General features: G+C 49.2%; 1 protein-coding gene across 5 annotated transcripts in view; it reads right to left on the reverse strand.

Moving 5' to 3' along the window:
* SH2B2 (SH2B adaptor protein 2) overlaps positions 1 to 2,765 on the reverse strand; it is a 71,362-nt gene extending 68,597 nt beyond the window's left edge. For 2 of the 5 annotated variants that reach the window (XM_090025712.1, XM_090025709.1), the window contains exon 1: positions 1,867 to 2,023. The gene's annotated coding sequence lies outside the window, so the exon portion shown is untranslated. Of the gene's footprint in view, positions 1 to 497; positions 722 to 1,866; positions 2,024 to 2,197 lie in introns of those variants that run through there. The other 3 variants (XM_090025714.1, XM_090025708.1, XM_090025711.1) reach the window with 3 other exon arrangements.
* Between the last annotated feature and the right edge of the window lie 9,301 nt (positions 2,766 to 12,066).

A 12,066-nucleotide genomic window follows, 5' to 3' on the forward strand; every position in this document is an offset into this window, starting at 1 on the left:
AACTTCATTTCACCATGAGGACAGACAGCAACCACCAGAGAAGCCAACAGAATCACTGGTCAACTTCCCAGGGAAAAGCCAGATTCAGTGTCATCAAGGAAGAGCAAGGTCTCCAGCTGGTGTCAGCTTTCTCAATAGCCTGACCCAAAAGAGGAACCATTAGGAGGAGGTCACTAGCTGAAAAGATTTTTTTTTTTTTTTCGGGGGAGGGTGTTCAGGAGATGGTAAATAGGGGAAAGACTATTGAGACAAAGGAATAGCAGGAAAATGGGATGGACCTAGCAAAACCAAATAGGTGAACAGATGCACAAGCGGCCCCAAAAGATGATGCAATAGGTCTACCAAAAAAAGGAGGATGTGCAGAGAGAACAGAAATGGGTGGGACCGGCACGGAAAGAGGGCCACAGCACTAAGCCAAGAAAGAAAGCTCTGAATACGAGACAAGCAGCACAGTGCTTCTTACAAGCAACAGCATCGCAAACCAGCTCCAAGCATACCTGTGCCTACGGAAAGGAGCTGGGGAGGTGCCCCAGTACCAGGAGCAGCTTTGCCAGGCAGGACTGCCCCATCACAGAAAACCATCCCTGAGGCAGCAAGGGAGAGAGCATGGCACCTCGTCAGGTGAAAGGCAGCACTTGGAGCACAGTATCTCTCGGCTGACATGAAATGTACCGACTTCAAATTACCAGTGAGATTCTCCAGACATCCTATCATTAGGACAGGAAAGAATTAAATGACTACATTTAATACAATACAATGCTTTCCTCCTCAGACCTGAAGAAGAATGCCTTGTACTTGAAAGCCTGTCTGACTTTATCCCAACTATGCAGCTGGTCCAATAAAAGATAAAAATCACCCCCGCAAAACACCTTTGCCTCATACAATACAAAAAGGTATTTCACCAACATATTTGGTTGGATACAGAAATATATTTTCAAAAATTAGAGCAATGCCTAGGAACATTCACTACATATCCCTAAAGTTTATGATCAAGCTGAAGGAGCTCTGACATGCCAGCCCTGTTTCCAAGTTACCCAGGGTATCATTTGTGCAGACAGGCCACTGACTACCCATCCCGCGAGGTACCTGCGGACGAAGGCCTTCATGAAAACCTCTTCCCCAGTGGCTTCTACTGACTTCCAGGGGGACAACGTGAGCGCTCCTGTCACTTAGGTGCTTTCGGCCTCTGGAAGGTAGGGGCAACTGAGACAAACGTTTTCATACTTGGGGATTGAGCTACCGTAGTACAAACAAACACCTTTTACATCACCTTCCAGCCCAGGTCAGAGCAGTCCCTTGAAGTCAGGGCCAGTAGCAAAACTGCCTGGTATTACTGGCAGCATCAAGGATCCATGCCTGCGCTGGAAGGAGCCGCTAGCCACCCCCCCAAGGAGCTCAGACTTCAGCTCTGAAGCACCTTAACGCCACGCAGCTTGGGGAGCTGTGAGGGGCCTCTCCCGTAACAGCTCAGAGGTGCTCCCACCCTGCTCCATCCAGGCCAAGCGGTTACATCACCCCAGCCCGAGACAAGCGGCTCAGCCGCGGAGCCCCGCGCCCCTCCGCCACGCAGGATCCAGCCCCCGCCTGTGCCGCCACGCCGCGCAGGCCACGCGCCACTCCGCCCCCAGCAGCGCAGGGGCCCGGGCTCAGCGCCGCTCCGCATCGGCCCGGCGGGGAAGCGAGCCCCGTGCGCCGGAGGCCCCACGCCGGCCCGGCTCGCCCCAAGCGCCCCGGCCCCGCGGGCAACTTCGCGGCTGCCCCGGCCCGGCCCGGCCCGGCCCGGCCGCACCGCGCCCCTCGCCCGCCGACCAGCTGCGGCGCCAGGAGCCGGCGACCCCCGCCCGCCCGCCCGCCCGCCGCACTCACGGGGCTCGGAGGCTCATTGCACGCGGCGCCGTCGCTGCGGCCGGCGGAGACGCTGCCGGGGACCCCGCGCGGCCACCGGAGCGGAGCGCAGCGCCACCCCGCCCCGCCCCCCGCCGCCGCCGGCCTTTAAAGGGCCCGGGCCGCCCCCCGCGGCGCCGCCCCCGGCCCGGCCCGGCGCGGGCGGCGCCGCCCCTCGCCCCGCCCCGCCCCCGGGCCCGGTCGCGAGGCGGGGCGGGGCGCGCTGGGGCGCGGCGGGACCGAGAGTGTTTGCCCGGGCGGGGCAGCGCTCCCCGCCGGCCGGCCCTCCGCTGCGCAAACCGGGATTTCTCACCCAGGCGAGGATGAGCCTTCAGGTCCGCAGAGCCCCTGCAGGATTAAGGCCCTTCGAGGGTGCCATGAAATGCTGGCAGCTAAGCGGGGCAGCCGCTTTCAGGGGAGGTAAAGGGATCAGTCAGTATGAAGACCGAGTAAAATGAAACGCCGGAAGAATTCAAGTGAAGTGGGTGCTTCCCGTCTCGGTGCTTGCAAGCGCATACCTACCTGGCCTTTGAGACGCGGGAGAGAAATTTCCATTGTTGACGCCTCTCTCCCCTTTTTGCAGCCCAGCTTGACCATTGCCAGGATTTCGGCAGCGTTTGTACATAATCAGGTGGTGTTCTCTCCCTTAGCACAAAAACTTGAAGGAAAAAACAGGTGACAAGTGACTGTCTTGTCACGCACCTGGCTCTCACGCTTGTAAGCACCCCACCAGCCGACTCACTGAGCTTCATGGTACTCCACCAGGTGACACATCCTATAAACGGAGAGATCGCAGGACCAATAAATACCCATGGCCGCATACAGAATGGGCACAATCCGAATTTGTAGCGTCATCCACGTGCCTACTTTTCTCTGGAAACTGTGTTGCTTGTGTTGCATTAGCCAAGACACAAAGGCTTATGCCCTGATCACTGTTACACCTTCTGTGCATAAAATAAAGGTCTTTTTCAACCGTGTCAAGGATGCTGTTTGAATTTTGCTATTCCCCTCCCCTTTCATTCCTCAGATACCTTCAACTTGCCTTCCTTTCTGCTATTACAAAAAATAACCATAACTAATACCTAAAAAAGAGTGTTTATTATTTTAAGTCAGCACCAGTCTAAATAACCCATGTTAATGGACAATGCTGTCCCAGACCCAACATGTATGCTAGTCCAGAAGCTAGCAGGGCTGCTACCACCTGAGGGCCGGCCTGCTGCGTACCAGGGTGTATGATGATCAGCAGAGCTGGGGAGGAAGGACCAGCCGCTGGAACCACCCTGGTCTTTGAGCCTCTCTGCTGTGTGGGATTTTCAGGGAAAGTAACAGACTGTGTCTGGCTTGGAAAGGGGATGTCTGGGAGTGGCCATGCTGCCAAGTGAGGGGCTACAGCAGGAGAAAGCACCTGGGAGAGTGTTTGGGGGGGAGCACTGTGCCAGATGCTCTCTGTGCCTCAGGCATTGCGAAGAAACATCTCGTGAGGTTGGCAGTGGATGACAGTAGTTCTTGAAGTGGCGAGCAGCCTGTCCTCTTGGAAGGGACAGACTCCAACTTCACATGTGCCCCTTCGGGTATACAACAAAGACTACCTGTTGCTAAACCGTGAGCTGGCTGAAAAGTGGCTTGCTCCCTCCTAACAAAGCTTTCTACGTTCTGTTTCTGTCAGATCTTCACCTTTTAAATGGGAAATCAGAGCCAGGAGAGGGCTGTAGAACTAAAGACGTCTCTGGTTCCTGCTGGGTACATCTCCACATTCATAAATGTGCTCTAATTACAGCGCATTAAATTTAGGGCCTGAAATAACAGCTACTAAGCTTAGTGCAGTGTAACTGGCACTACTGCGCAGTAGCACCGATGCACGCTTTTTGTGATGCTAATGTGCAGTAGACTAATTCTACTGCACCTGAGCGCATTAGCATGGGTTTTGCCTGCCATGCCAGAATAAGTCTACCGCACATTTAGCACCTTGTGTAGATGCACCCACTCTGTCAAAAAGGATTTAGTTGCTCGTTGTAACTGTGTACCCCCCCTCTCTGTAGGAACCCAAAGATCAGTTCTCTATTTGTGTTTCGCAGGCTTGTTATGTTTTGCCTCAAGCGGGGGGAAAATAACAGGAAATCTGCTTCAATTTCCCCTACGTAGGACCTTAAATCCTTTCGAAAGACAAGGGCCAACATTTTGAAAAGTGTCCACTGTAGTCTGACTACTCTCCATGAGCCCACCTCCCTGGACCCTGACTTTTGTTCAGAGGTGCTGATCAGTGTGTCCCCAGCTGATGTGTATGTGTGAGGCAGAGGTGGACAAGATCTGCACCTCTGAAAATCATGCCAGTGGTATTTCTGAGAGCCCATAATTTCTGAGTGTTTTCTCCATAGCCTCTCAAAAATGCAGGGGTGGGAGGTGAGAGGGGAACACTTGTGAGTGCCCTTCCTCCTATGACCTATTTTTAAGCTAAATAACATATATCAGAGGTAAGCAACCCCTGGCACGATGGCCAAAGTGTGGCATGCGAAGGCATTTTGCTTGGCGCACGCACCTTGGGGCGGACAGCAGGGAAGAGGCTGGGGATGCACTGCCACAACAAGGATCGGGTCCTTCGCAGCTCCCCCGCCATGCCCCTGGCATGCCAGCACCTTGAACAAGTTGTGTTTGCGGGTATTTTTGGCACTCTGTCCAAAAAGGTTGCTGACCCCTGACATAAATGGCTACACTGAACTGGAGTGCTAATTGCTTTGGCACCTTGAAATATGGATGTCAAAAGACCAGAATCTCAGCTGGTGTAATTCAGCATGGCTCCTTTGACTGCAGTGATCTTAGCATGATTTAAAGCAGCATACCTTGGCTGGCTTATGCTAACTACCAGTTAAGCCCAAAACATGTCCCCGAACGGTTCTCTACATGTGACAGTGTGGTAGACGGAAAGCTCAATAGCAACTTTGTTTTCATTGCTAATTAATCATGATGGGTAACTGCTCTTTATCAGGAAGATGTAAAGCCAGCAAAGAGGCAGGGGTAGGCACATTAGCATTATATTTTCCAGACAAGTAGTGAGGCCTTCAGCATTACAAAATATTTGTGTCCCTGCCAGAGTTTATTCTCAGATCTTCAGTGCTGCCCTGGGCTGGGTACTCACGTCTGTAGTGGATATTCTTGAGGTAAATACTGATTTCTTGGAACTCATCAATGTGAATTTTGTGGTCTTCTGAAGAATGGATGCTGGATCTTACATGTGGGTTATACATACCCCAATGCAAACTTCAGGGGGTGGAGGGGGGTCCTGGTCAGCCCCTGTCACAGTGTACAATATAAGATTATCTCCCCTCCTTGCAGTAATAGGAGTTGGGCAGAATTTCACTAGGGAACACAGTCTTTGGTCTCTGTGGGTCCCACAGTGCAACAAGGACTCTAGGAAATGTTGGTACATTTTAAAATGCATGTGTATAGCCTCTGGAACAGGTAACTAGAGCTTGGATCGCCAGCTTCTCTGCTAGGTTTTGTCATGACTAATTATATGACCTTGGGTAAGCCCCTTGGCTCCTCTGCTTCAGGGTAGTAATATACTTTCCTCACAGGGGTGTTTTGATGCCTAATTAATGTTTACCAAGAAACTGGAGATCTGTGGCTGAAAGGCATTGTTGCTAAACGCAGATTACTTTGGAATAAGTACAATGTTTGTAGCATCTCCTTGTAAGTTGCCTCGCCTGTACCACTGATCATGTCTCTTCTCCCTCCTCCCCCACAAAAAGCATCTCCCCCATTCATATACATATTTAAAGAAAATATTAGGCAATCAATAGCCTCTTAGTCTGAGATTTCATTAAGGGCTCATTGCACTTGGTATCGATTGCCCTGGTAGTGCTGGGGCTGCTGTGTGTAGCGGTAATGCACAGTGAGCTTGTTCACGCAGGACCATAGGATGCAGATCAGCTGGCTTTAAAAAAGGTTTAACAAGCTGTCACTTCTGCTGCTAGTCTCAAGGAGGATAGCCCATCCTGCAGTAGGAGACTCCCTAGAGTAACTCTCTGTAGTTCCTGTGACAACATCCTTTGTGGACTGGTAGCTCCTAAAAGTTGTATAGGATGAAACAGCGTCTAACAGGAGTCAGGAACAGATCTTAAAGGGCTGCAATGTACATCTTGCTTTCGTAAACGGGTCCCTGCTAGATATAGATCTAGAGGATATTGACTTTGACCATCCAGGACCCTAGCTGTTGCATACAGCTGCGTAAAACACCTACATTTTTGCTTAAAGGTTGGAGTGTGCTTTGTGTTTCATTTTGGGATATCCCAATGTTCACTTGCGTGGTAAACCTAAGGCATTCTGTATATGCTGCAAGCTGGATGCCTTGAAAGTGTGGATATAAGACATGCCTTTATGTGCCCTTCTAGGTCTGCTCTGTAAAGGCTTGATCCGGAGTCCCAGAGATCTTAGGGGAAGACGCCCATTAACTTCACTGAGCAAGTGAACTCCTCATGCTCTCTCCCTTTAAAGGCTTCTGTATAGTGCTGGGATATGTAGTTTATACACTTTAAATCCAACTTTCCCCTCTCCACCCCCATTGGATCTTATTACCATATGGACTTTTTAAAAACATCTCCCAGTTTTATTAGAAATAGCTAAAAAGCAAATATGACTTTTTTAAAGCTTAAAGCAAGTGCCCTTGATGAGTGAGAACAGTTGTGACTTAGTGACTGCTATATAATAGCAGACTGAGCTTTCAATCCAAAGAGCAGTAACAAGTGTCTGGCTTGCCTGAAGCATTCTTGTACTGGGATAATACTGAGGATTTCTCCAGGGCCCTCCATTCAACAGTCACAAAGTGCCATATATATGTTGGTAATCAGTACCCCATAATATTCCAGTGAAGTCAGTGATGTGCTATTATCACTTTTGGATGGAGAAAACAAGGCATAAAAAGTTCTTGTGGCTAGCTGCAAGTAATCACTAGAGAACCTAAGGGCTTGGTCCTGAGTAGCCAGGGGATCCTCAAAATCAGTGCTCAGCTGTCTGAGAGCTCACTAGGCTTGTGTTCCCCAAGGGAGCAGGGCACAGCCTCCAGGATGGAGAAAGGACGAGGCGCACTGGAGGTGCTTAAGTGTGAACTCTGTCAGAGGCATGAAGAAGCCCAGGAGGCGCAGGCTGAGGTGCCATTCTACAGTCTATGATCACTGGAAACAGCAGCCCCCAATACACACACACACACACACACACACACACACACACACACTCGGAGAGACGCCAGGGGCTAAGGCTAAGCAACTGAAGTTTTGTGACCAACAACTGAGGGGATGGAAGCAGTGAAGAAAGTTTTGGAGAAAGCAGAAGAAAGGATTATAATAGAGAAAAGTCCAAAGAATGGCAACAAGGATTATGATGGATATGGAGAGGTTTCCATTGAGGAGAGACTAAATAGTCTAGGGCTTTTCAGCTTAGGAAAAAAGTGAATGAGAGAGATGGGACATGACATAGGTCTGCCAATAATGAATGTCATAATGAAAGCAAATAGGGATTTTTCTATCCAGTCTCACACAACAGTGGACATACAGTGAAATCATTAATGAACTGAAACCCAAGAGACATGAGTACTTTCATTCTGCCACTGCCTTGTCTTGTGACCATAGGCCTGTCACTTCACTTCATCTCTCTGTGCCTTTGTTTCCATCTTGTGTGTGTTTTGTGTTTATTCAGATTTGTCAGTTCTTTGGGCAAAATACTGCCTTGCTATGTATGTGTCCAGAGTGCACAATAGTAGTCCACGCCTAGTCCCTACTGCAGTACAAATAACGAGCTGTTGCATCCTAGTTATGCTTGCTTCATCTCATAGACCAGTGGTCAGTCACCTTGTAAGGCTATGAGCCAAACTTACCTATTTCAGAACCTGCCACTGTTTTTCCAAGCAGTGACATAGCTAAAGCACCTGCCACCTCCACTTTTCCTGACAGCAGCATGGACAACCCTGCTGCCAAATGTCACTGAAGCCTCATGTCTGTGGGCCATTCAGCTTGGAGAAGTTGCCACTCCTAAATACGCAGGCAGATTTGTTTTGGTGTATACAAATACTCCTTCTCCTAACTCCATCAGATTTTTGCTGTGACTTCCTACCTACCTTCCTTCCTTTCTTTCTTCCTGTACAGTTTTATGGGTAAAATGTATTATTCTAAATGCCTGGTAATTCATCTCCACCAGATGACCACAGTAAATTGACCTTACTGAGCCATTTGCAGCCCTCATAAGGTAACTACCTGTCCGTGGTTTAGGGCATACAAGAATAATGGGAAGTCCACAGAGGAGTGCAAGATCCTGGTTCGAATGCTTCTTATGCCTGAAATACCTTTTCATCTTGTGCCACACAGCCTTGGAAAGGACAGATGGTGTTTTGGTTAGCGTACCTAACTGGGTCCCAGAACAAGTGGGGTCAAGTCTTGGTTGAGCCATGCTCCCTGTGTGATCTTGCTGCCTCTGTGTGCTGCAGCTCCCATTTGTGAAATGGGAATCACAATCCTTCCCCTCCCTGTACAGACTTTCATCTTTCAGAGTAGGCGCTGTCTCACTAGGCGCCAATAAACTGCCCACCATGACTGCCACCAAACACAGTCGCATCCAGAGACCACCACTGTAATATAAGTCACGTGACCCATTCAGACCCACCCCTAGGACTCTGCTGAAGTTAATCAAAGATCCTCCCACTAAAGATAGCCAGAAAATGGTTCTTTTGCCCAAAAAGAAACTTCTGGCGGGAAAATCTTTTCTTTTAATTTTTAATTTATTTTTAGTTTAATAAACAATGACAATAATGCCAACTTTTGTCAGGGTTTTTGGTATTGTAAGGCGGCTGTGGGGTGAGGAGGAGGGAAAAATGGGAAGACTTTTCCTGACCAGCTGTACTCAGGAAGCTCCATAACTTTCTTACGCCAACCTCTCTTCCCTGACGTCTGGGTGAGGTGTTCATTGGTTATTTACTTCCTTGCTTGAGCAGTTGTGGTTCTGATTTACCCTTAGGTTGAGGAAGTGAAATTTGAATGGGGTTTGAAAAGATACTCTACCATGGGTATTTCTCATACATATGGGCTTTGTTGGTCTCCCCACCCTCCCACTTTTTTCTGCTATATGTGTTATAGTGTTTTTAAGCCTCCCCAGAGGCATTGGGTGCTGGCTACAGCTTAGGTTGGGGACTTCAACTGGGCTGTGCTGATTCTCCTGCTATTAGCAAACCCAGAGGTTCCCGGCTCGAAGGTCTTGCCCCTCCGCTCTGGGGCAGACCGGTCGCCATATTTGGGGCCAGGAAGGAATTTTACCCCATGGTCTGATTGGTATGGACTGGGGGGATTTTTGCCTTCCTCTATAATGGGGGGAGGAGGGGGCATGGCCCTCTACCCGGGACCCCTGGAGTATATATTGACATTTTACAGAAGCAGGACATTGGCTGCCATGATTCCCCTGCTTTACCTGTGGCAGGTTAGAGTGACTGTGTGTTAGGTCTATGCTGTATCAGGGTTGAGGGTAGTCTTATGTAGAGTTTAATTTACAGGATGGTTTGGATAGGGATGATTCTGCCTTAGGCAGCGGGTTAGACTAAGTCAGTGGTTCTCAACTGGGGTCTGGGGGGCTGTGAGCAGGTTTCAAGGAGTCCACCTGGCTAGGTCTGGTGCAGGAAGGTGCCACCTCAGCCCTCTGTGGCTGAGGTGAGTCCCAAGGAAGGGGCAGCTTAAAAATGGATTTAACAGTCTAATTTTAGGCTGGACCATTTGGTCTAAACATAGTCAAAATAGTGCAGGGGAGAAAGGTTCAAACGGTATTGCAGGAAAATTCACACACACACAAAAAAAGAGAGAGGCAAGCCACTGTTCCTTGCTCAATGGAGATGTATCACAAACAGTCTTGCTGCCAACTTCCCTCTTTCAAATAGAGAAGATACAATTCCAAGTGTTACATTTGAATAGCAGTAAGTTCTTACTGTGGACCAACCCAAAGCCCACTGAAGACAATGGAGAGATTGACTATAATTGGCTTTGGTTCAGGCCCATGGTCCACACCTCTGGTAGGTGAAGATGTTCTGGGCCTGATCCTCTGCACTAGTCTTCTTGCACCGAGGGACTTCTATTCATTACAATAAGCTATTCCTGACCTACATCAGTATCCATTCAGGACAGTGCTCCCTTCCTTTACACCTGAACATCCCAGCTTTTTCAAAGCATACACCAATAGCCTGCTAATACATACATTGGCTGTGTCCAGATGAGCCCGGCTGTGCTGTATGTGGCACCGCAGACGTGTCTGTGGCACCACAAAGCTCACATTCAGATGTTCTCTGCGCTGCAAGGGAGCAGAATGGGGGAAGCGGGGGCACAGTTTTGATCCCTGGATACCCGGGGGTCAAAAAAACCCACAAAAATCAATAAATAAATATGGAGCGGCACATTCAGGAGCAGTGTGCACTGCTCAAAACTGGAGCCTGGCTGGCCAGAACCATACTCCAGCTGCCAGCCAGGCTCCAAGCAGCAGGATTACCACTACTGTAGCCCCCAGGGCTCCAGGTAAGGCTGCTGGGGCCAGCCCAGCCTCCCCTACCCCAACCTGGGTAACTTACTGTGCACCAAGGTGTCCCACTGCTAGTTGTCCCCAGGGAACGAAATGTCCACACTTGTGTGGACGTGGCCTTTGTGCCCAATTGCTAGATTCTCTGCTGCCCCTTATCTATAACTAAACCTTTCAGAGGAATACATCTGCAAGTAAGACGGAACATAATGCATGCTGAAACATGGCTCTCCACCACGTTAAATGATTAAAACTGTAGTTGAATAAACCTAATATCCGCTCTCTTCTGCCAATTCTAATTACAATGCAACTCCCTTAGAGCTATTAGCTGCCTTAAAAATCTCTACAAGGAATACAGTAAGCCTGAGTAAGACGCTGCCAGTGTACTTACACTTTGAGCTTGATGTACACATGAATCCCATTGCCTGAAGGCATCTGTGGGGCCAGGCTACACCCAGCCCTGCCAGAATTTCCAATGCGAGCTCTGCTCTCAATGAGTCTCAGCAACGCACAGCTACCATTTTGCTTTATTCTTCCTATCTGCATCTTGGGGTGAGTGTAGTTTGGTTCTGTGACTTCATTTTTTCCCTGTCCCCTTCTATGAAAAAGGGGCTTAAATGAGCATAGCTAGGCTTATAAGCAAGGTGTGTGTGGTGTGCTTGTTCTCCTCTACGCCACCCCTGGCAATGGCAAGGAGAGTCCCAGTGCAGATGCAGTTGTACCGGGATTGAGTTCATTTCACTGAACTGGCACTGCTTAAAGAAGCATGAATTTCTTTTAATGCAAACATGGCCTAAGACAAGTAGTAGCATTACCATCAGCCTGTGGGAAATGAATCTTACTGCTGTCACCTGAACAGGAACTTCTTGGCTTTAAACACCAGAGAGAGAATGATCTTGTAGTTAAACCCACATTGGAGATCTAGGGTGGACCTAGATGCCCAGCATGACCTTGGATGAATCACATCATTCATTGATTCCCTGTCTGTAAAAAGGCAATGTTGTCCTTGTTCCCATTGCCCTGCCCTTGTCTTACCCACTTGGTTTCTAAGCAATCCAGGGCTGTCTCTTAGAATGGGTATATGCAGCACTTAGCACACTAGGGCCTAGTCTCAGATGGGGCCTCTAGGCACAAGTGAGATGGTAGTGATTGCACCTGCTTAACTCTTTTAATCACCAAGGCTAGGGACAGAAGTTACACATAACCTGGTTTAAGTAATCAGAAACTGGTTTCAACCTGTAACAGAACATAAGTTTAGTTCAAATAAACCAGTTTCAAAATGGCTGAAACTGGTTTAAAATAAACCTGGTTGAATGTTGTATCAGACTTAACTGATTTGGGTCAAACCAGTTTATGAAACTTGTGTTAACTTGACCCTTTCCTGGTTCAAGTTAAATCACAGTCTCCCAGCATCCCAGCATGGTTTCCAGCCCTGGGCTCTGCTGTGCTGTGCTGTGCTGTGCTGTCTACTCCAGCAGAGAAGGATTGGGGGTGGAGGGGAAGGACGTAGGGACTATCCTGCCCCCAGCAAGCCCTGGCTGGGGTCTGGGCCAGCACCCCTTCCCCTGCTCAAACTTACTGCTGGCTGCAACTCTGGATTACAAATTCCAGAGGTTCCTGGAAACAGCCCCTGCCTGTGTCTGGAAG

Source organism: Crocodylus siamensis, chromosome 13 (genome assembly GCF_052110815.1).
Source record: "Crocodylus siamensis isolate JL-2025a chromosome 13, ASM5211081v1, whole genome shotgun sequence".
In the NCBI taxonomy this organism is placed as follows: Eukaryota; Metazoa; Chordata; order Crocodylia; family Crocodylidae; genus Crocodylus; species Crocodylus siamensis.